Source organism: Triticum aestivum, chromosome 5A, assembly GCF_018294505.1.
Source record: "Triticum aestivum cultivar Chinese Spring chromosome 5A, IWGSC CS RefSeq v2.1, whole genome shotgun sequence".
Taxonomy (NCBI): Eukaryota; Viridiplantae; Streptophyta; class Magnoliopsida; order Poales; family Poaceae; genus Triticum; species Triticum aestivum.
In genome coordinates this window covers 31,607,635-31,632,706 of record NC_057806.1, presented here as the reverse complement: position 1 = coordinate 31,632,706, position 25,072 = coordinate 31,607,635, and the positions used below count along the sequence as shown (strand labels likewise).

General features: G+C 46.0%; 1 pseudogene; it reads left to right on the top strand.

Moving 5' to 3' along the window:
• Positions 1-19,571, top strand: part of LOC123106420 (putative receptor-like protein kinase At3g47110) — a 35,352-nt pseudogene extending 15,781 nt beyond the window's left edge.
• The last annotated feature ends 5,501 nt before the right edge of the window (positions 19,572-25,072 follow it).

Below are 25,072 nucleotides of genomic sequence, written 5' to 3'. Positions count from 1 at the left end.
TGGCAGTGCCACAAGTAGGTGGTACTATCATTACTATCTTTTGGCATGAACATGTGTATCACTACGATCGAGATTTAATAAACCATTCATTTTAGGTGTAAGACCATTGAAGGTATTATTCAAATAAACAGAGTAACCATTATTCTCCTTAAATGAATAACCGTATTGCGATAGACGTAATCCAATCATGTCTATGCTCAACGCAAACACCAAATAACAATTATTTAGGTTTAACACCAATCTCTTTGGTAGAGGGAGCGTGCGATGCTTGATCATATCAAGCTTGGAAAAACTTCCAACACATATCGTCAGCTCACCTTTAGCTAGTCTCCGTTTATTCCGTAGCCTTTTGTTTCGAGTTACTAACACTTAGCAACCGAACCGGTATCTAATACCCTGGTGCTACTAGGAGTACTAGCAAAGTACACATTAACACAATGTATATCCAATATACTTCTATCGACCTTGCCAGCCTTCTTATCTACCAAGTATCTAGGGTAATTCTGCTCTAGTGGTTGTTCCCCTTATTACAGAAGCACTTAGTCTCGGGTTTGGGTTTTACCTTGGGTTTCTTCACTAGAGCAGCAGCTGATTTGCCGTTTCATGAAGTATCCCTTCTTGCCCTTGCCCTTCTTGAAACTAGTGGTTTCACCAACCATCAACAATTGATGCTCCTTCTTGATTTCTACTTTCGCGGTGTCAAACATCGCGAATACCTCAAGGATCATCATATCTATCCCTGATATGTTATAGTTCATCACGAAGCTCTAACAGCTTGGTGGCAATGACTTTGGAGAACCATCACTGTCTTATCTGGAAGATCAACTCCCACTCGATTCAAATGATTGTTGTACTCAGACAATCTGAGCACAAGCTCAACAATTGAGCTTTTCTCCTTAGTTTGCAGGTTAAGAAAGTCATCGGAGGTCTTATACCTCTTGACATGGGCACGAGCCTGAAATCCCAATTTCAGCCCTCAAAACATCTCATATGTTTCGCGATGTTTCAAAAACGTCTTTGGTGCCTCAACTCTAAACCGTTTAACTGAACTATCACGTAGTTATCAAAACGTGTATGTCAGATGTTCGCAACAACCACAGACAACGTTCGAGGTTCAGCACACTGAGCGGTGCATTAAGGACATAAGCCTTCTATGAAGCAATGAGGACAATCCTCAGTTTACGGACCTAGTCCGCATAATTGCTACTATCAACTTTCAACTAATTTTTCTCTAGGAACATATCTAAACAGTAGAACTATAGCGTGAGCTACGACATAATTTGCAAAAACCTTTTGACTATGTTCAGGATAATTAAGTTCATCTTATGAACTCCCACTCAGATAGACATCCCTCTAGTCATCTAAGTGATTACATGATCCGAGTCAAACTAGGCCGTGTCCGATCATCACGTGAGACGGACTAGTCATCATCGGTGAACATCTTCATGTTGATCGTATCTTCTATACGACTCATGTTCGACCTTTCGGTCTCCGTGTTCCGAGGCCATGTCTGTACATGCTAGGCTCGTCAAGTTAACCCTAAGTGTTTCGCGTGTGTAAATCTGTCTTACACCCGTTGTATGTGAACGTTAGAATCTAACACCCGATCATCACGTGGTGCTTCGAAACACGAACTGTCGCAACGGTGCACAGTTAGGGGAGAACACTTCTTGAAATTGTTGTAAGGGATCATCTTATTTACTACCGTCGTTCTAAGCAAATAAGATGTATAAACATGATAAACATCACATGCAATCAAATAGTGACATGATATGGCCATCATCACTTTGCTCCTTTTGATCTCCATCTTCGGGGCTCCATGATCATCATCGTCACCGGCATGACACCATGATCTCCATCATCATGATCTCCATCATCGTGTCTTCATGAAGTTGCCTCGCCAACTATTACTTCTACTACTATGGCTAACGGTTAGCAATAAAGTAAAGTAATTACATGACGTTTAAGTTGACACGCAGGTCACAAATAAATAAAGACAACTCCTATGGCTCCTGCCGGTTGTCATACTCATCGACATGCAAGTCGTGATTCCTATTACAAGAACATGATCAATCTCATACATCACATATATCATTCATCACATCCTTTTTGGCCATATCACATCACATAGCATACCCTGCAAAAACAAGTTAGACGTCCTCTAATTGTTGTTTGCATGTTTTACGTGGCTGCTATGGGTTTCTAGCAAGAACGTTTCTTACCTACGCATGAACCACAACGTGATATGCCAATTGCTATTTACCCTTCATAAGGACCCTTTTCATCGAATCCGATCCGACTAAAGTGGGAGAGACAGACACCCGCCAGCCACCTTATGCAACTAGTGCATGTTTGTCGGTGGAACCGGTCTCACGTAAGCGTACGTGTAAGGTTGGTCCGGGCCGCTTCATCCCACGATGCCGCCGAATCAAGATAAGACTAGTAACGGCAAGCATATTGAACAATATCGACGCCCACAACTACTTTGTGTTCTACTCGTGCAAAGAATCTACGCAATAGACCTAGCTCATGATGCCACTGTTGGGGAACGTAGCAGAAATTCAAAATTTTCCTACGTGTCACCAAGATCTATCTATGGAGAGACCAGCAACGAGGGAAGGAGAGTGCATCTACATACCCTTGTAGATCGCTAAGCGGAAGCGTTCAAGTGAACGGGGTTGATGGAGTCGTACTCGTCGTGATTCAGATCACCGATGATCCTAGTGCCGAACGGACGGCACCTCCGCGTTCAACACACGTACAGCTCGACGATGTCTCCCACGCCTTGATCCAGCAAGGAGAGAGGGAGAGGTTGAGGAAGACTCCATCCAGCAGCAGCACAACGGCGTGGTGGTGATGGAGGAGCGTGGCAATCCTGCAGGGCTTCGCCAAGCACCTACGGGAGAGGAGGAGGTGTCACGGGAGGGAGGGAGGCGCCAAGGGCTCAGGTATGGATGCCCTCCCTCCCCTCCACTATATATAGGGGCAGGGGAGAGGGGGGAGGCGCAGCCTTGCCCCTTCCTCCAAGGAAGGGGTGCGGCTAAGAGGGGGGGAGGAGTCCATCCTCCCCAAGGCACCTCGGAGGTGCCTTCCCCCTTTAGGACTCTCCCCTTTTTCCTATATCTTGGCGCATGGGCCTCTAGGGGCTGGTGCCCTTGGCCCATGTAGGCCAAGGCGCACCCCCTACAGCCCATGTGGCCCCCCGGGGCAGGTGGCCCCACCCGGTGGGCCCCCGGGACCCTTCCGGTGGTCCCGGTACAATACCGATGACCCCGAAACTTGTCCCGATGGCCGAAACAGGACTTCCTATATATAAATCTTTACCTCCGGACCATTCCGGAACTCCTCGTGACGTCCGGGATCTCATCCGGGACTCCGAACAACATTCGGTAACCACATACAAGCTTCCTTTATAACCCTAGCGTCATCGAACCTTAAGTGTGTAGACCCTACGGGTTCGGGAGACATGCAGACATGACCGAGATGTTCTCCGGTCAATAACCAACAGCGGGATCTGGATACCCATGTTGGCTCCCACATGTTCCACGATGATCTCATCGGATGAACCACGATGTCAAGGACTCAATCAATCCCGTATACAATTCCCTTTGTCTAGCGGTATGGTACTTGCCCGAGATTCGATCGTCGGTATACCGATACCTTGTTCAATCTCGTTACCGGCAAGTCTCTTTACTCGTTCCGTAACACATCATCCCGTGATCAACCCCTTGGTCACATTGTGCACATTATGATGATGTCCTACCGAGTGGGCCCAGAGATACCTCTCCGTTTACACGGAGTGACAAAATCCCAATCTCGATTCGTGCCAACCCAACAGACACTTTCAGAGATACCCGTAGTGTACCTTTATAGCCACCCAGTTACGTTGTGACGTTTGGCACACCCAAAGCACTCCTACGGTATCCGGGAGTTGCACAATCTCATGGTCTAAGGAAATGATACTTGACATTAGAAAAGCTTTAGCATACGAACTACATGATCTTGTGCTAGGCTTAGGATTGGGTCTTGTCCATCACATCATTCTCCTAATGATGTGATCCCGTTATCAACGACATCCAATGTCCATGGTCAGGAAACCGTAACCATCTATTGATTAACGAGCTAGTCAACTAGAGGCTCACTAGGGACAGATTGTGGTCTATGTATTCACACGTGTATTACGATTTCCGGATAATACAGTTATAGCATGAATAAAAGACAATTATCATGAATAAGGAAATATAATAATAATACTTTTATTATTGCCTCTAGGGCATATTTCCAACAAGGAGGTCATCGCCTTTGGCGGTATCCCGGATCCTGCCTCCCAGGGGAGGCGGGTCAGCGGGAGGCTGCAGGAGCAGCCGGACACTGATGACATGCAGCTGAGGTGTGCTTTGAGAGCTGCCAAGCTGCGCGACGTCGAGACCTCCACTGGTATGTCCGTTCATAAGTCCAATTCCATTTTGCATTTTACTGATGTTGAAATTATTCATAATGCAAATCAAATGGGAGTTTCACTTGGTAATAATGATATTGAGATATCTAGATCGGTTAATGACATTCTTGATTTGGAAGCTGATCGTGCAGTAGACATGATCCGGCACATTGTTGCTGTTAAACCTATGAACAACTCGGAGATAGATGCGCTTGGGGTTAGGGTTCTTGATGGCTTGTGTGCCGATCTTGACCCTGCACTACACGAGACGGAGGAGGACACCATTCCTGAGGTGTCTCTTCATGTAGACGAGCCCGAGGCAATAGAAGCAGAGAATGACTGTGCTGATCGGGTTGATGGTCTCCCTAAGCCAAAACGGACGTGGAAACAGAAGGTTTATCCCGTCTCGGCAGCACGTAGGAGTGCTAGGATCCGCACTGCAAAAAAAATTCATGATGAATTATGAGAGGCATTTTCTGGAATAGCAAGGTCTTAGGGACTTGGCTAAAAGAAGATTTCTAGCGGAGGCTTCTCTCAAACATCATTTGGATTTTATTGCATTGTCGGAGACCGGAAGAAGCAACTTTACTTCACAATTTCTTGCCACTTTGTCCAGGGGGTAGATTTTGACTGGCATTGCCTCCCCCCTCAAGGAAGATCCGGTGGGGTTTTACTTGGGGTTAAGTGCAAAACGTTGGAAGTTCGGAGTGTAGTTTTGGGGGATTTTGCTGTCAAGTTTCAAGTTAGAACTAAGGCAGATGGGTTTGATTGGGCTCTGGTGGCGGTGTACGGAGCTGCGCAACCAGAGCTCAAGCCAGACTTTTTGGCGGATTTGGTTCGCATTTGTGGTAACGAACAGCTCCCCCTATTAGTAGGGGGGATTTCAACATTATCCGTAGGAAGGACGAATAATGACAATTTTGACGGCCGCTGGTCGTTCATGTTCAACACTATTATCGAAAGCTTGGATCTCAGAGAGATAGAGCTTTCGGGTAGGAAATTCACCTGGGCTAATTCGTTACCGGTCCTGATGTTTGAGAAACTTGACCGTGTCCTAGCCAGTGTCGAATGGGAACAGAAGTTTCCTTTGGTAACTGTGCAAGCCCTGACAAGAGGTGTCTCTGATCATACCCCATTACTAGTCGATTCAGGAGAGCAAACTTTTGTGGGCAACAAGAACATTTTCTCTTTGAACTTGCCTGGTTTGAAAGAGAAGGGTTCCTCGAGTTGTTAGCTCGGGAGTGGGCTAAAGACTCAGGAGGAAGGACGCCTATCGAGCGATGGCAATGCAAGATTCGTCATCTCCGAAGGTTCCTTCGAGGTTGGGCTAAGCACACGCATGGTATTTATAAGGCGGAGAAGGAGAGACTTCTTCTACTTATTCAAAACCTTGAAGTTAAAGCTGAAACATCTATCTTGGATTCCAGTGAGTTGGAAACAAAGATAGAGGCGGAGATGCGACTTAAACAGCTTCTTCGAGAGGAGGAATTGAAGTGGGCGTTGCGAGCTAAGGTTCGCAAGATAGTACAAGGCGAGGACAATACTCAATTCTTTCATATGATTGCTAATGGGAAGCATCGTAAAAAGAGAATTTTCCAGCTAGAACAAGACGAAGGGACGATAGTTGGTCAAGACAATTTGAAAGTCTATATTACCAATTATTATAAGCAGTTGTTTGGTCCCCCGGAAGAGAATTTTGTGTCCTTAGATGAGTCTAGGGTTGAGGATGTTCCTCAACTTGAGACTGCCGAGAATGAGCTCCTGACTGCTCCTTTCTCTGAGAAAGAGGTGTTTGAAGCTATTGCACAAATGGAGCATAATAAGGCTCCAGGACCGGATGGGTTCCCGGTGGAGTTTTACAAAAAGTGCTGGCATTTTATTAAGGGAGATTTGATGCCCATGTTCCACGAGTTTTTTGAGGGACAGCTCCAATTGTTTAAGCTGAATTTTGGAACAATAACTCTTCTTCCTAAGAAGACAGACGCTGCTCGCATTGAGCAGTTCAGACCCATATGCCTGCTTAATGTGAGTTTCAAAAAATTTACCAAGGTCGGGACGAACAGACTTACGCAGATTGCGCATTCTGTGGTTCATCCGTCCCAGTCTGCTTTCATGCCTGATAGAAATATCCTTGAAGGGGTTGTTGTCTTGCATGAAACGCTCCATGAAATCCACTCAAAAAAACTTGATGGCGTAGTTTTTAAAGTGGATTTTGAAAAGCATATGATAAAGTTAAATGGCCTTTCCTTCAACAAGCTTTGCGTATGAAAGGTTTTGATTCAGCCTGGAGAAACCAGATTGACTCCTTTACACAAAAAGGGAGTGTAGGGATTAAAGTGAATGACGACATAGGTCACTATTTCCAAACACACAAGGGGCTAAGGCAAGGAGACCCGATGTCACCGATCCTGTTTAACATAGTGGCTGATATGCTCACTATTTTAATAGGTCGGGCAAAGGATGCAGGGCAGGTAGGCAGCCTGGTCCCACATCTAGTTGACGGAGGGATTTCCATTCTTCAGTATGTTGATGATACTATCATCTTTATGGAGCACGACTTGGCGAAAGCAAGAAACATGAAGTTGTTGTTATGCTTATTTGAACAATTATCTGGCCTCAAAATTAACTTCCACAAGAGCGAATTGTTTTGCTTCGGAAGAGCAAAGGATGACCAGGACGCATATAAACAATTGTTTGGATGTGAACTGGGCTCCTTACCGTTTAAGTACTTAGGTATACCCATTCATCATCGTAAGCTGACTAACTTTGAGTGGAAATGGAAGCTGTTGGAAAGGGAAGCTCATGTCATACGGAGGACGATTGATTCTGATTAATTCGGTCCTTACCAGTATGCCTATGTTTCTATTATCCTTTTTCCAGGTTCCGGTGGGAGTCAGGAAAAGGTTAGATTTTTACCGATCTCGATTCTTTTGGCAGAATGATGAGCTCAAACGAAAGTACAGGCTTGCTAAGTGGGATATAATCTGTAGGCCGAAGGACCAAGGGGGTCTAGGTATTGAAAATTTGGAAGTCAAAAACATATGTCTCCTTAGCAAATGGCTATTTAAACTATCGTCTGAGATGGACGCTACTTGGGCACAGATGTTGCGCAATAAGTATCTTTATGCTAAAACCTTGGCCCAGGTAAACGTGAGGAGTTCCGACTCACCTTTTTGGAAGGGTTTGATGAGAGTCAAACAACTTTTTTTCAACAAGTCAAAATTTATTTTTGGGAATGGTGCCACTACGAGGTTTTGGGAGGATACGTGGCTTGGGGAGACTCCCCTTGCACTTCAATATCCTACTTTGTACAACATTGTGCGACGTAGAGAAGCCTACGTTGCAACTGTTTTACAATCCACTCCCCTCAATATTAGTTTTCGGAGGACGCTAGTTCGAAATCGTTGGGAGGCCTGGCTCCACCTTGTTCGACGTTTGATGGAGGTCCGGCTGTCCCAACAACCAGATCAGCTGTATTGGAAACTTACTAAGAACGGTGTGTTCTCGGTTAAATCTATGTATCTGGATGTCATTAACTCTAGCATTGTCCCTTCCTCGATTCACGTTTGGAAAGTAAAGGTTCCTTTACGAATCAAAGTGTTTATGTGGTTTGTGCATAAACAAGTCATTTTGACTAAGGATAACCTGGCAAAACGCAGCTGGATGGTCTCTTCTAGGTGTAGCTTTTGCGATCATAACGAAAACATCAAACACCTCTTTCTCGATTGTCCGTTGGCTAAGATTCTGTGGCGGTCGATTCATATTGCGTTTAATATTAATCAGCCCACCTCTATCAACATGTTATGTGGAGCATGGCTTGATGGGGTTGATTCCGATACTGCAACACACATTCGTGTTGGCGTTTGTGCTTTACTTTGGGCAGTATGGGACTGCAGAAATGATATAGTATTTAACAGATCAACAAACATTCACTTTTTGCAGGTTATCTTCAGGGCCACGGCGTTCATCCGTATCTGGTCGCTACTCACTCCGACGGAGGCCAGGGAGCGTTTGGTTACTGCGTCTACCCGATGGGAGATGGTAGCGCGGGATATTTTCAACCGGTTTGGATGGCGGTCATGTAATAGGATAGGCATGTAGTGCTCCTATTGTGTTTGCCAGCCGGTTGTGGCTTTGGGCTTAGCTCTTTCGAGCCTTTTGTTTATTTTCGCACCTCGATACTTGGCGACTTTGCTACTGGATTATGCTTTTAATAATATGAGCCGTATGCATCGTTCTGATGCAGAGGCTGGGGTAAACCCCTTTTCGAAAAAAAAATGCCCAATGGTAACTTGGATAGCTGGCTTCATCAACCATCTAAAGATCCCACTACAAACAACACGCTCAGCCTTGCCCAGAGGTTTGATATTGCTATCAATATTGTGGATGCAGTAGAATATCTACACAACTACTGCCAACCGTTGGTGATCCATTGTGATCTTAAGCCAAGCAACATTCTTCTTGCTGAAGACATGAGCGCCCGAGTTGGAGACTTTGGCATATCAAGAATCCTTCAAGAAAATACAAGTGAGGGGATGCAAAGTTCATATCACTGGTGGAAAAAAGGCCTTTGGTCGCGGTTCGCAACTGCCATTAGTCGCGGTTGCGCAACTGCGACCGACCGGGCGCGACTAAAGCCCCCCCCCCTTAGTCGCGGTTGCTTAAGAACCGCGACTAAAGGCCCGTCCACGTGGGCGCCAGGTGGCCGTCGGGGCGGAGGACCTTTAGTCGCGGTTCTTCTGGCCAACCGCGACTAAAGGCCGCCGCAGGTTTAGGGTTTTAGCCCCCCCCCCTAAACCTCCCCCCCTTAAACCTGTTTTCTGTTTAATTTGTATTGTTTTATTTCTTTTGTGCTTTATTTTAATTTTGAAGGAGTTTCATATATTCTACGGTACTACATACATGCATATGAATGTACAATTTCAAATAAATTTGAAATTAGAACCAAAAAGAATTCAAGAGGAATATACAATATATATTCAATATCATCGGATAACCATATACAATTTTGAACAAGTTTCCATACATGATTTAATGCATATAAAGTTCTACGTCCTCGTAATAGTGTTCTCCTTTAGGATGGAGGACTTCCCTGCTGAACCATCCAGCTAGTTCCTCTTGAAGTGTTCGGAAGCGAGCTTCTGGACTAAGCATCCACCGGAGGTTATTCCTCTTAGCATTGGTATCACTCGGAACCCGCTCAGAGGTGTATCTCCGGATCATCTCACAGACATAGTATCCACATAGATTGGTCTCCGGTGGCTGAATATCCCCAGCATTCTTAGCCTTTAACATTTTGAATTCTAGCTCTTTTTTGAATTCACCGACCTTTGTATCTACGAACCGTCTCCAAACCCTACGAGGCAAAGAAAATTAAATGAACAAGAGAGTTATTAATTAGTTACTTGATATTAGGAAATGAACGAAATAGGCCGATCGATATAGAGCACAAATGAATGAAAATAATTACTTCTGCAGCATTCTTCTCATGCCGCCCCAAAGCTTTGGATCCATATTCACAGAGTCGTGGACGAGACATTCTGAGGTGTTAACTTTAATTACTAGCAGAATCCAGTGGAACCTGCGGACACGATACATGCACAGTACGTCATGCATAACTCATCGATTAGCCGGCCACATACCATGCATGGAGTAAACAAAAGAGAATGTGCTCAAGACAGAAACACTCACTCAAAATGGTAAGGAAATAGAATATCACTTTTGAGTTCCTGCTTTGTAAGAAACTGCCACAGGTCTGCCTCCACGTCGGCGGGGTAACGCTCCAACACATGTCCATTAACGATGTGTGGGTCAATGAACCCAACATCATGGATGTTCCTTACTCTGCATTCCTTAATCTTCATTCTGCATGTATAATAGCGGACACAACAATATAGTTAGGACATATATATAGTGCAGGCAATATGAACGAGATGGGGTAGAAATTAATAAATCACTTACAGAACGTAGCAACTGATGATAGATTTATCGAGCTCGCGCAGATTGAAAAGCTGGAACAATTCACTCAGTTCAATTTGTACATAGTAATGTTTGAAGTGATGCTCATGTCTAACTTCCGCATAAATATATTCTTTGGCGTTTTTATTTTTTATGTAACCCTTGTACCATTTCAGCAGACCTTTCATTTGTGGAGGTAGATCCTTTTCCTGCGCAGGCTCGACGAGAGGCCCATTCTTGACATATGTAATTACTACCTCCTTCACTGGCGCCTCATCAAGGCCTAACAGTTCACGAAGAGTAATACCTAAGTTGGCCGCTTGTTCTCTGGCACTCGTTACAGTCAATCCCTGTGCTGCCGCAGCTTGTATGATCTCGGGGGCATCCGGACAGAAGGCTTCCACTATAAGCGGGGCAATCGATTGTTTACTTTGTTCCCCGAGCTGGGCAACTTGTTTCCCCGCTTTTTTTACTTTCGGCCTTCTCCCGCTCTTTGTTCTCCTTGAACATGAGTGCCTGCCTGCGAAGTTCACGTGCATAGTCGTTAGGCAGATTCTTCGCGGCTTGGGACGGTGTGCTCAAAAATGACTTAGCCCACTTCTTTTGCTCATCAGAAAATACTAGCTTGGGCTCGGGCTCTCTTTTCTTCTTGCAGTCCGCCTTCCATTTCTCCAAATCAGCAGCCGCGGCCGCGTCGACTTCCTCGGCACTACGTTCCCAAGGCCTTGTGGGGAGAGGCTTCAGTGATGGCTCCGGTACCTTTGTGGTCTTAGGTACATAAGGGTCCGGGTTAATAATCCAGGACTGCTTCTGCTTCTTTGCCGGAGGTGGATTGGGGGGCGGCGTCTGATCACCCGCCGGACGAGGACTGGGGGGCGGCGGCTGATCACCCGCCGGACGTTGTGGACTGGGGGGCGGCGTCGGCTGACGTGACGGAGGTGTAGGTGAACCGCCACCACCACCACCACCACCACCACCACCACCACCGCCACCGCCACCACCACCACCGTAGGGGGGTGGACTTGTTGTCCTTGGCGCCTCGCCTGGAAACTTGATAAACTTCTTTTGCCATAGAATGAAATGGCGCTTGACATCTCCAAGTCTTTTCTCCCCTTCAGGTGTAGCAATGTCAATCTCCAGGTCCTCAAACCCTTGGACTATGTCCTCCACCGTGACACGAGCATAGCCATCTTGAATGGGGTTGTTGTGGTGGAGTGCTCCAGGTAAACATGGTAAAGCACTGCCGATGGCTACCTTCATGGACATGTTCCCGATAGGATAATACAGATGACATTCTTTCATCTCCTTTATATCGTCCACGGGGTAGCGAGGAGGCTCCGGTGAAGTAATTTCGACCACCAGAGGCTCCGGTGCAGTAATTTGGACCACCAGAGGCTCCGGTGCAGTAATTTCGATCGTCGGTGCATCTGCACCAGCCGGTGGGGCCTCCGTGGAAGCCACGCTGCTTCTCCGCTGCTGGCTTCCGAGATCCGCTGGATGATCTTCATGCTGCACCCGAGCTGCATCTCTTTCGGCTACTAGTACACTCATGGTTTTCTTCATCACATCAATTTCCGATGCCAACCGCGCCACAACATCTGCTTCCCGATCCATCTTTCTCTTACGGCTTCTGTAACCGTACGGGTCATCGTTCTGGGGGAACCCTATTTTCCACGGAATGTGCCCCATGCCTCGTACACGTCCTCCGTGTTCAGGATTCCCGAGGGCTTTTGTCAGCGCGTCGTTCTCTCTGTTGAACTTGATCTTCCCCTGTTGAGCATCCCTCATTGCGTTAATAAGGGCTTGGGTGGGTTTAATTAATTTGCCCCGGTAAACACACTCCCCTGTCTCCGGGTTCAGCGTTCCCCCATGCCCGTACCACCAGCTTTTGGCCCTTGGGTCCCATCCCTCCGTACCTGGACGGATTCCTCGCGCCCTCAGCTCGTTCTCCATCTTCTCCCACCTAGGCTCCCAAAGGCGATACCCTCCTGGCCCCATAACATGATTGTACTCCTTCTTAGCCGCATTTTCCTTATTTTTTTCGATATTTGAATGAACTGCTCCGATTTCTTTTGCTTCACAAATTCTGGCCAATCATGTTTCAGTTTCTCATATTGTCCTTTGAAATCCGGAGTCTTGTTCTGCTTGACAAAGTCATGGGCTAGATTTTGCTTGAATTTCCGGAATGCGTCGGCCATCTTATGAAGAGCGAACTGTTTGACTAGCCTCCTCCTCTCCTTGTTTTCCTCAATCTTGTTACCTTCCTCATCGAATTTGTTGTATTCCGGAGGTAGAACGAAATGTTCCATAAGCTTCTTGAAGCAATCTTTTTTTGTTCTCTTATCGACAAAAGTGAAACCATCAATTCGTGCCTTCTTTGGCTCATTCCACTCCTGGACGGTGATCGAGACGTTGTCTCTAACAATGGCTCCGCATTGGCTGACAAACTTGGTGGCGTTCTTGCGGGGCTCCAGCGGCCTGCCGGTTGCACTGTCGACAACCTCGATGGTGCATGTTTCTCCTTGTTTCATCGTCTTGGTTGCGCCACGCTTTGACGACGTACTCGATTGTTTCGACGATCCGGCCGAGGGCTAAAATAAGAAAGAGTCGCGCACGTTAGTACACACATATTTATTCAAATCAGTTAGTTTGTATCACCAGAGGCTCAATGTATATATATACCTCGGCGCCGGAGGTGGTTGCTACTTCCATTTGAAGATCGTCGTTTATCGACGTTTGTTTGGCATCATCTTGCTGACGGCGCCCTTCATCTTCACCGTCAAGGTTCAGATAAGAAGAGATATCATCTTCTTCTTCTCCGGTCGGCACATATAGAATATCGCCGTTTATGATGCCGAACATATGTGCTTCACCGTCCGGATCATAGTTGTCCATAATCGGGTCAGCTCTATCGTCCGCCATTATGTCAGTCCTGAAAACATGTAGTAAAAACAAATTAATTAAGTGAAGAAGGGGGGCGGTGGCGGTGGCGAAAGGGCGGTGGCGAAAGGAGGGGGCGAGGAAGGGGTGGGAGAGGGTGTCGCGGTAGAGCGCGAGACGGGGCGGCAGACGACGGCGTCACGGAGAGGGGAGGCGAGGACAACACATTTATTCAAAAAAATATTGATGTATTCAAAAAATATTGATGATTTTGTGGAAAAAACAGGAATAAAAACATATTGTGTATTCAAAAAATGTTTAGGGATTTCAGAATAGTTCACGTGTTTAAAAATTATTCGTGTATTTCAAAAAATTGATTTTATTAGACACAAAAAATTCTTTCACGTATTTTCACGTATTTAATTTTAAAAATTCTTTCTTTTTTTCTTCTTCCTTTTTTTTCTTCTTTCTTTTTTTCTTCTGTTGTTTTCTTCCTTTTTCTTTTTTTCTTCCTTTTTCCTTTTTTCTTCCTTTTTCTTGTTTTTCTTCTGTTTTTCTTTTGTTTTCTTCTTCCTTCTTTCTTCTTCTTCCTTTTTCCTTTTTCTTTCTTCTTCTTCTTCCTTTTTCCTTTTTCTTTCTTCTTCTTCTTCCTTTTTCTTCTTCCTTCTTCTTCTCCCACGATGGGCGGCGGGCAAGGGCAGGGCCAGCGGGCGGCGGGCAAGGGCCGGAGGACGGCAGGCAGGGCCAGCGGGCGGCGGGCGGTAGGGCGGCGGGCGGCGGGCGGCAGGGCGGCGGGCGGCGGGCGGCGGGCAAGGGCGCAAGGCACGGGCGGCGGGCAAGGGCAGGGCACGGGCGGAGGCGGCGCTCATTGGGGACGGGGGCGGCGGCGCGCAGGGCTTCGGCGTCGGCGTCGGCGTCGGGGCAGGGCTTCGGCGTCGGCGTCGGCGTCGGGGCAGGGCTTCGGCGTCGGCGTCGGCCGGGGCAGCGCTTCGGCGTCGAGAGAGAGGAGAATGGGAAGTGGCAAAACTGCTAAGTGCAGTATTTATAGACGCACCTTTAGTCGCGGTTGGAGAGGCGGACCGCGACTAAAGGTACCTTTAGTCGCGGCCCGCCACCCCAACCGCGACTAAAGGGTACCCTTTAGTCGCGGTCCGCCTCCCCAACCGCGACTAAAGGGTTTTGGCGCCGCCTCCGTTCCCGCGCAGAAAGACCCTTTAGTCACGGTTGGAGAGGCGGACCGCGACTAAAGGTACCCTTTAGTCGCGGTCCGCCTCCCCAACCGCGACTAAAGGTCTGTGCTAGAACTGGCGCGGTGCGGTGGGATGTTTAGTCCCACCTCGCTAGCCGAGAGGCTTCGACAGTGGTTTATAAGCGCGGCTGCGCTCACCACTTCGAGCTCCTCTCAAATGCAGGCTTACGGGCCTATTCTGTCACTATGTGCCTGTGGGCCTACTCGGCCTTCTGCGGGCCTGAATCCTGGCCCTTTAATGGGTTTCTAGTCGTATTCAGGCCGTGGTGGCCCAGTAGGTGGCATATTTTCTTTTTTTCTTCCTTTTTTCCTTTTTCCTTTTTTCTTCTGTTTTTTTCTTCTGTTTTTTTCTTCTGTTTTTCCTTTTTTCTTCTGTTTTTTTCTTCTGTTTTTTTCTTCCTTTTTCCTTCTTTCTTCTTCTTCCTTTTTCCTTTTAAAATCAGAAAAATAAAACTAATTCATTTTAAAATCTTAAAAATACAATTATATATCAAAAAAATCAAAAAAATAAAACTAATTCATTTTAAAACCCCTTGAAGGTTTGACAAAAGGTTTGATACAATAAATTATTACACATCATTTCTTCCCTTGTGTCCCTGCTTGCTTACGATTGTGCCGTATCCATGGAGCATCCTCATCATTTAACTTAATGCTTGGGTCGGTGTTCACTTTGAAGGGCGGAATTTCAGCAAACATATTATAATCTTCTGACATGTCTGTCTTGTCCTCCACTCCCACGATGTTTCTTTTCCCTGAAAGAACAATGTGGCGCTTTGGATCATCGCATGATGCACTGATCGTTTTCTTATCTTTCCGTTTCCTCGGTTTGCTACTCATGTCCTTCACATAGAAAACCTGAGCGACATCTTTCGCTAGGACGAATGGTTCGTCAAGGTAACCAAGATTGTTGAAATCCACCATTGTCATTCCGTATTGCTGGTCCACCTTTACCCCACCTCCTGTTAGCTTGAACCATTTGCACCGGAACAAAGGGACCTTAAAGGAGGGTCCATAGTCAAGTTCCCATATCTCCTCTATGTAACCATAATATGTGACCTTTTGCCCATTCTCGGTTGCTGCATCAAAGCGGACACCACTGTTTTGGTTGGTGCTCTTTTTATCTTGGGCGATCGTGTAAAATGTATTTCCATTTATCTCGTACCCTTGGAAAGTCGTTATAGTCGAAGATGGTGTCTTGGCCAACATGTACAGCTGATCTACAACATCATTGTCATTCATTAAATGTTTTCTCAACCAACTGCCGAAAGTCTCCATGTGGGCCTTCCTAATCCAGGATTCAGGCTTCCCCGGGTTGTCCGAGCGTAAAATATTCTTGTGTTTCTCAAAGTACGGAGCCACCAAGCTGGAATTGGTCAGTACAGTGTGGTGTGCTTCAGTCAGAGAATGGCCGTCCATACATATCGTTGATTTCCTTCCGATCGTGCCTTTTCCACTTAGTCTCCCCTCGTGCCGCGATCGAGGAAGACCAATCGGCTTAAGGTCAGGAACAAAGTCAACACAAAACTCAATTACCTCCTCATTTCCATAGCCCTTGGCGATGCTTCCTTCTGGCCTAGCACGGTTACGAACATATTTCTTTAATACTCCCATGAACCTCTCGAAGGGGAACATATTGTGTAGAAATACAGGACCGAGAACGAAAATCTCTTCGACTAGGTGAACCAGGAGGTGCGTCATAATATTGAAGAAGGATGGCGGGAACACCAACTCGAAACTGACAAGATATTGGATCACATCGTTCTGTAACCGTGGTAGAACTTCTGGATTGATTACCTTCTGAGAGATTGCATTGAGGAATGCACATAGCTTCACAATGGCTACTCGAACATTTTCCGGCAGGAGCCCCCTCAAAGCAATCGGAAGCAATTGCGTCATAATCACGTGGCAGTCGTGAGACTTCAGGTTTTGGAACTTTTTCTCCGCCATGTTTATTATTCCCTTTATATTGGACGAGAATCCAGACGGGACCTTCATACTGCTCAGGCATTCAAAAAAGATGACCTTCTCTTCTTTGGTCAGAGCGTAGTTGGCACGACCTTGAAACCATTCCGGATGCCGGTCATCAGGGTCTTTCAAACGTTGCTGGTCCTGCCGTGCTTCCTTTGTATCATTTGTCTTCCCATACACGCCCAAGAAGCTTAGGAGGTTCACGCAAATATTCTTCGTAACGTGCATCACGTCGATTGCAGAGCGGACATCTAGGACTTTCCAATATTCTAGCTCCCAGAATATAGATTTCTTCTTCCACATGGTTGCGTGCCCGTCAGCTCCCTTCGGAACTGATTGTCCGCCAGGACCCTTTCCAAAGATGACTTTCAAATCCTTGACCATATCAAATACCTCAGCACCAGTGCGTTCCGCAGGCTTCGGCCGGTGATCTGCCTTGCCGTTGTAATGCTTGCCTTTCTTTCTTACTGGATGAATTTTCGGAAGAAATCGACGATGCCCAAGGTACACGTTCTTCTTACAATTTGGCAAATGTACACTTTCAGTCTCATGTAAGCAGTGCGTGCATGCATTGTATCCCTTATTTGACAGTCCCGAAAGGTTACTAAGAGCAGGCCAATCGTTGATGGTTACGAAAAGCAACGCTCGTAGGTCAAATTCCTCTTGTTTGTGCTCATCCCACACACGGACACCACCCCACAGCTGTAAAAGTTCATCAACTAATGGCCTTAGGTACACATCGATGTCGTTGCCGGGTTGCTTCGGACCTTCGATGAGCGCTGGCATCATAATGAACTTCCGCTTCATGCACAACCAAGGAGGAAGGTTGTAGATGCATAGAGTCACGGGCCAGGTGCTATGGCTGGAGCTCTGCTCGCCAAAAGGATTCATGCCATCCGTACTTAGAGCAAATCTTATGTTCCTTGCGTCAGCTGCAAAATCTTTGAACCATCTGTCGATCTTTCTCCATTGCGTTCCATCTGCGGTGTGTCTCAACTCCCCGTCCGACTTACGGTCCTCTTTGTGCCATCGCAACAACTTGGCATGCTCTTTGTTCCTGAACAGACGTTTCAACCGTGGTATTATAGGAGCATACCACATCACCTTGGCGGGAACCCTCTTCCTGGGTTTCTGGCCCTCAACATCGTCACCAGGGTCATCGCCTCTGATCTTATAACGCAATGCAGTGCATACTGGGCATTCATTCAAATTCTCGTATTCACCGCGGTAGAGGATGCAGTCGTTGATGCATGCATGTATCTTCAGAACCTCTAAACCTAGAGGGCAGACAACCTTCTTTGCTTCGTACGTACTGGCGGGCAACTCGTTATCCTTTGGAAACATATTCTTCAACATTTTCAGCAAGTTTTCAAATGCCGAGTCAGCTACACCTGCCTCTGCCTTCCATTTCAGCAAATCCAGTGTGCAGCCCAGCTTTTTCAGACCATCATCGCATCCGGGGTACAGCGCCTTTCTGTGATCCTCTAACATGCGATCCAAATTCTCCCTCTCCTTTTCAGTTTCGCAGCGTCTCCGTGCATCAGCAATGGTCCGACCAAGATCATCAACGGGGTCATCACGTGCCTCTTCTTCACCTTCCCCTTCACCTTCAGCATCCTCCATGAAAGTATCACCGAAATGAGCAAGATAGCTTTCATCGATGAAATCATCCCCTTCTTCATCTTCTTCCATTATAACCCCTCTTTCTCCATGCTTGGTCCAACAATTATAGCTTGGCATGAAACCGTGCCGAAGCAGATGCATGTGAACATCTCTTGAGGAAGAGTAACCCTTCTGATTCTTACAGATAACACATGGACAGATAACAAAACCCCCCTGCTTGTTCGCATTAGCCACTACGAGGAAATCTTTCAAACCCGTAGTGAACTCGCCGGAGAGTCGGTTACCGTACATCCATTGCCGATTCATCTGCATTATTATAATATAAAATATATAATTAACCATCATGCATTTGTTAAACTAACTAGCTACAAACAATATAAATTAAACAATGAACTGCACACATGCATATTTTATCAATGACACACATGCATGAAAGGTTCAAGTTGCTAACCGCGATCGAGGAGGAAAAAATAAATGAGGAACCTCAAGTGTGGCTCCAACACTTCATATCATGTTTGTTTCACCCTCTTAGGGCATTTCATCAAACACATTGTGTGCATAAGAGGAACCAAAAGCAAACCTACACCCCCTTGTGAAGCTTGTGAAGAGAAGTGGCACCAAATGGCTAAGTGAGCGTGCTGAACTGGTATATATAGGGGAGGACCGCGACTAAAGGCCTTTGCGCACCTTTAGTCGCGGTTGGCCTGGCCAACCGCGACTAAAGCCCCTCACGTGCACCAGCTGGCCACCGAGCGCCCTGGGCCCAGGCCTTTGGTCGCGGTTCGTCTGCCGAACCGCGACTAAAGACTTCATTAGTCGCGGTTCCTACAGTTTCGCGACTAATGGGGCTGGACGGAAGCCTCTTTTTCTACCAGTGTATGGCTCAACTGGAATTAGAGGTTCCATAGGCTATGTTGCTCCAGGTGACTAAAACTTCTAATTTTATTACTCCCTCCGTTCACTTTTATAAGTCGTTTCAGACAAGTGAAATTGTGCTGTTTTGCACATTGTCTAACCACAAGACTTTGCATAATTGCAGAGTATGGAGACGGCTCTGCGGTCTCTACAGCTGGTGATATTTATAGCCTTGGCATATTGCTGCTTGAGATGTTCACGGGAAGAAGCCCAACAGAAGGCACGTTCGGAGATTCATTGGGTCTGCATAAGTTTATCGAGGATGCTCTTCCAGATAGAACCTTGGAGATAGCTGACCCTACAATGTGGTTGCACAGCGGACAACACAATAACACTACAAGTATTAGAATTCAGGAGTTATTGGTTTCAGTCTTGAGCCTTGGCATATCCTGCTCAAAGCAACATCCTCGTGACCGAGCACTGACAAGTGATGCAACAGCGGAGATGCATGCAATCAGAGATGCATACCTCAAGTTCATAGGGGAGCATGGAGCAGAACCAGAAGCCTCGACTCAAGAAATTCAGAGCAGCATTGCATAAACAAGCTGGCACAAGACATGATCCTGCATACTAAAAAGATCATGTGTCATTTCAGTGAGTAATTGTTCTCAGAGCTATGTATGTTGCTTTACAACTGTATCAAATAAATACAAAACCATCATGTTGTGCAATAATAGCCCAACAGCAATTTGTAGGTTGATTCATAAAGCATGCAGTGTAATTGTTTTCCCATTATCAAAACTGTACACATGGAGGCAACATTATTGCTTGATGCTTCAGTAGACCTGAAGTTGCAGAGAGTTTCATTTTTTTTCTTATTTTTATTATTCCTCACTTTTGTAAGCAAAACAATCCGATTGTATTTGTTTATATCCAAAACAAAGTGCATCGGATCAGATTAATAACACTAGAATAATCACAAACATATTTTCCTTTGTGAACAAGCTTTCTTCCTTCATTAATTAATAAGTAGTAATAACGTAGTAGAACCTAGAGCGCTTGGTTTCTGTCTTCAGAATTGGTGCATCCTGTCTTTAGGTAGTACAATCAGACTTTTTGTTAAAGAGTACATACCGTCCATGTGCACAAACAAACTTGGGGTACAAACTAATGCACATTAGAGAGCACAGGCAATCTGTCTAAAATCTGATTCTCAATAGGGGAAAAAGCTATCTGTCAATAAAATAAACAGAAATCATAGGTTAGAAAGCATATCCTGTCTTGAGGTAGTAAAGCCAGGCTGCTTGTTAACAGAGTATATATTTTCCATGTGCAGAAACAGATACTAGAATTTAGAGCACAAGCAGTCTGCCCAAAATCTGATTCTCAGAAAAATAAATCAATTTGTCCAAAAGATAATCAGAATCACGGACTAGAAAGCATCAGTACCATTCATTCAGAGAACAGCTTGCAGAAGCAGCAGCAGGGTAATCCTTATAACCAGAGACTAACCATCCGCCTTCTATTAATTCCCTTAGTAAAAAGAAATACAGGTACTAGATATGTACCTAGGAGGATGTGAATCTGGAGCGCATATGAGAAAACAAATTTAAAGTAAAACCATCCCAATGCTGTGCAATAGTACTGTAGCAGCAGGTCCAGAGGACCTTTACTAGCTAGGAGGACGTTATCAACAATCAATCTTTCCAGTAAGCTTTATTTTTAATGCAGCTATTCTTTGGAACAAGTATCAAATAAATGTAGCATGATGTAAAAAAGGTAAAATACTAGTGTTGTGCAATAGCAACATAGCAATAGCAGTTGTCAGTATATTTGCTACATGGCTTGCAAGTAATTTAAAAGATTCAGGAAAATCGCATCCTCAGTGAAGTAGGCTGGCAACATGGATAAAGTAGTTCATTTTACAGCAAAAGAAATTTGCCGCGAGACAGAAACCATTCTACAGCACAACGAACAGCAAAGGAGTTGTACCTGATGCATATTGGTGTCATTCATTGGAAAACTTTGTTTTTGCCATTCTAGTTTTTGCCCACTTTGCTTATGCCACTCTAGAATTTGACATCTCACTTTTGCCACTCTTAGCTTTTGACAATACATCACAAATGCCATTCCGTGGCAAAAACAATAATTTTTCATTTCATTTTTGCCACTCTTAGCTTTTGACATGTATCACAATTGCCACTGTAAAATTTTTGCTTTTGCCACGAAATGGCAAAAGTGATATATTGTCAAAAGATAAGAGTGGCAAAAGTGAAATGTCAAATTCTAGAGTGGCATAAGCAAAGTGGCAAAAGTTAGAGTGGCAAAAACAAAGTTTTCCTTTCAATCAATCAGGGAACAGTTCACCTCCAAAAGCAGCAGAGCATCAGCAGGATGTGAACTTGGCAGTAGGCAGCAGGCAACAGGTAATCTGTATATTTGAGAGCACAAGCATTTTGTCCCAACTACAGACCAACCATCTAGCATTGATTCACATCAACTTTTGATTTCTCTGGGCCACACAGCCATACCTGCCCTGCCCTTGGTGGATCTGGAGAGAGGGTGGGGGCCGAGGAGGAGAGAGGACGCCATGGCCATTGGACGCATTGTGGAAGGAGTAGAATATTTGCACTCCTACTGCCAACCATTGGTGATTCATTGTGATCTTAAGCCAACTAGCCAAGCAAGATTCTTCTTGCTGAAGACATGAGCGCACGAGTTGGAGACTTTGGCATATCAAGGATCCATCAAGAAAATACAAGCAAGGGGATGCAAACTTCATATAGCTCAACTGGAATTAGAGGTTGGATAGGCTATATTGCTCCAGGTGACTAAAATTCTTCTAACTTTATATTTTACCTTTTCAATCAAATATGACATGTTAACCACAAACCTTTGCATAATGCAGAGTATGGAGATGGCTCTGCGGTCTCAACAGCTGGTGATATTTATAGTCTTGGCATATTGCTGCTTGAGATGTTTACAGGCAGGAGCCCACCAGAGAATGCACTTCCAGATGATGTCGAGGATGCACGTTCAGAGATTCCTTGGATTTGCATAAATTTGTCGAGGATGCACTTCCAGATAGAACCTTTGAGATAGCTGACCCAACAATGTGGCTGCACGGCGGACAACATGATAACACTGCAAGTATTAGAATCCAGGAGTGCTTGGTCTCGGTCTTCAGGCTTGGCATATTCTACTCAAAGCAACAACCTCGAGACCGAGCACTGACGAGAGATGCAGCAATGGAGATGCACGCAATCAGAGATGCGTACCTGAAATTTACAGGGGAGCATTGAGCAGAAAGAGAAGCCTCGACTCGAGATTCAGAACATCATTGAATGAACAACTCCCTCCGGTCCTTTTTACTCTGCATATTTAGGTTTGTCTGAAGTCAATTTCATCCAACTTTGACCAAGTTTATACAAAAAATTATTAACATTCACATAACAACACATTTACTATTAGATCCATCTCGGAATATATTTTCATATTATATTTATTAGATGTTATAGATGTTAATATTTTCTAATATAAATTTGGTCAAACTTAGCAAACTTTGACTTCAGACAAAGCTAATGTGCGGAGTAAAAAGGACCGGAGGGAGTACAAGACATGATCCTACATAATAATAAAATTACGTATCAATTCAATTAGTAATCGTTCGAGCGTTGTCTCATTAAGATCATTACTTCTTGTTCAATCAAGGTATTCGAGGAGTTTTGAGGCGGGATGTTTAACCTTGGTCAATCAAGGCATGCTAACCACAAGACTTTGCATAATTGCAGAGTATGGAGAAGGCTCTGAGGTCTCTACAGCTGGTGATATTTATAGCCTTGGCATATTGCTGCTTGCGGTGTTTACTGGAAGGAGCCCAACAGAAGGCATGTTCAAAGATTCATTGGATCTTCATAAGTTTGTTGAGGATGCACTTCAAGATAGGACCCTGGAGATAGCTGACCCAATAATGTGGCTGCACAGCGGACAATGGGATAACACTGCAAGTATTAGAATCATGGAGTTATTGGTTTCAATTTTCAGGCTTGGCATACCCTGCTCCAGGCACAGCTGTATAATGATGGAATTGCACGATATATTGATCGGGTGCAATCGCACGTATATATGATGAACAACGGTGGACCACGACCTCGACTATACAAAGAACTAGGAGGTGGGCCCGATACACAATATGCACATAACACATATACTCAACCCCCCCCCCTCCCCCAGTCGAAGCGGCGCCATTGCTGACACAAAGACTGGACCGGAACTTCTCGAATGACGTAGTAGGCAAGCCCTTGGTTATGATATCTGCAAATTGTTGGGATGTAGGAACGTGTAGAACACGAATATGGCCAAGAGCCACCTGATCCCGAACAAAATGAATATCTAACTCAATGTGCTTGGTACGACGATGATGAACTGGGTTGGCGGAGAGGTAGACGGCCGAGACGTTGTCGCAGTAGACCACCGTTACCCTGTCGACAGGACACGAAAACTCCTGGAGCAGCTGACGAAGCCAGGAGCACTCGACGACGACATTGGCCACAACGCGATACTCAGCCTCAGCGCTGGAACTGGAGACCGTAGGCTGCCGCTTGGACGACCACGAGATAAGTGATGGTCCAACGAAGACACAGTAGCCCGAAGTGGAGCGATGGGTGTCGGGGCAGCCGGCCCAGTCAGCATCGGAGTATGCGGTGAGGACGGTGTGGGTGGAGGCGTGCAACGTGATGCCAAGATCCATAGTGCCACAAATATAGCGGATAATCCGCTTCACAGTGTCCCAATGAATGTCCCGAGGTGCATGCATATGAAGGCACACATGCTGAACTGCGTACTGGAGCTCCGGTCGAGTGAGGGTGAGGTACTGAAGAGCCCCAACGATGGACCGGTAAAAAACAGCATCCGAAGCAGGAGAACCATCCATGGTAGAAAGCTTGGCCTTCGTGTCAACAGGCGTGACGGCGGCCTTGCAATTAAGCATGCCAGCATGGTCAAGAAGCTCATGAGCGTACTTCCGCTGGTGAAGGAAGAAGCCATCCAAACGGCGTACCACCTCAACACCGAGGAAGTAGTGCAAAGGACCCAAGTCCTTGATGGCGAACTCAGCGCGAAGACGATCAGTGAGCTGACTGAGGAGGCCAGTCGTGCATGCCGTCAGGATGATATCATCGACGTAGAGGAGCAGATATGGAGTGTCGGAGCCCCGATGATAGACAAATAGCAACGCATCGGAGCGGGTAGAGCGGAACCCAAGCTGGTGAAGAAACGCCGCGATGCGCTGGTACCAGGCGCGAGGGGCCTGCTTGAGCCCATACAAGGACCGCGAAAGCAGACACACATGGTCGGGATGTGTCGGATCAATGAACCTCGTGGGTTGCTGACAGAAGACCTGCTCCTCGAGATGACCGTGAAGGAAGGCGTTGGAGACGTCCATCTGGTGCACCGGCCAGGCGTGAGAGGCCGCAAGGTGGAGAACCGTGCGGATCATCCGGGGCTTAACCACCAGAGCGAAAGTGTCAGTGAAATCGACGCCAGCACGCTGCTGAAAGCCACAAACAACCCAGCGCGCTTTATAACGGTCAAGGGTACCATCGGGACGGAGTTTGTGTTTGAAGGCCCACTTCCCGATAATCACGTTAGCGTGCCGGGGGCGGGGAACAAGCTGCATGACATCAAACTCCTCTTGCATCGCAGCCATACAGAGCGGGCCACGAAGAGCAGCTCGAATGGAGGACGGCAAAGGCGATGGCGTAGAGGTGGATGTCGTGTGGACATACTCATCCGAAGCATACTGTGAGCTCAGTCGAAAACACCCGCACGAGGTAGCACCCCTGGCCCTCTCAAACGTCGCTGCCACTGATACGTCTCCGTCGTATCTACTTTTTCAAACTCTTTGTCTTTGTTTTCGACTCTAATTTGTATAATTTGAATGAAACTAACCCGGACTGACGTTGTTTTCAGCAGAGTTGTCATGGTGTTGAAATCAAAATTCTCGGATTGATCTGAAAATTTACGGAAATTTTTTATGAAATATATAAAAAATACTGGTGAAAAAAGATACCAGAGGGGGGTCACCCAGGAGCCACAAGCTC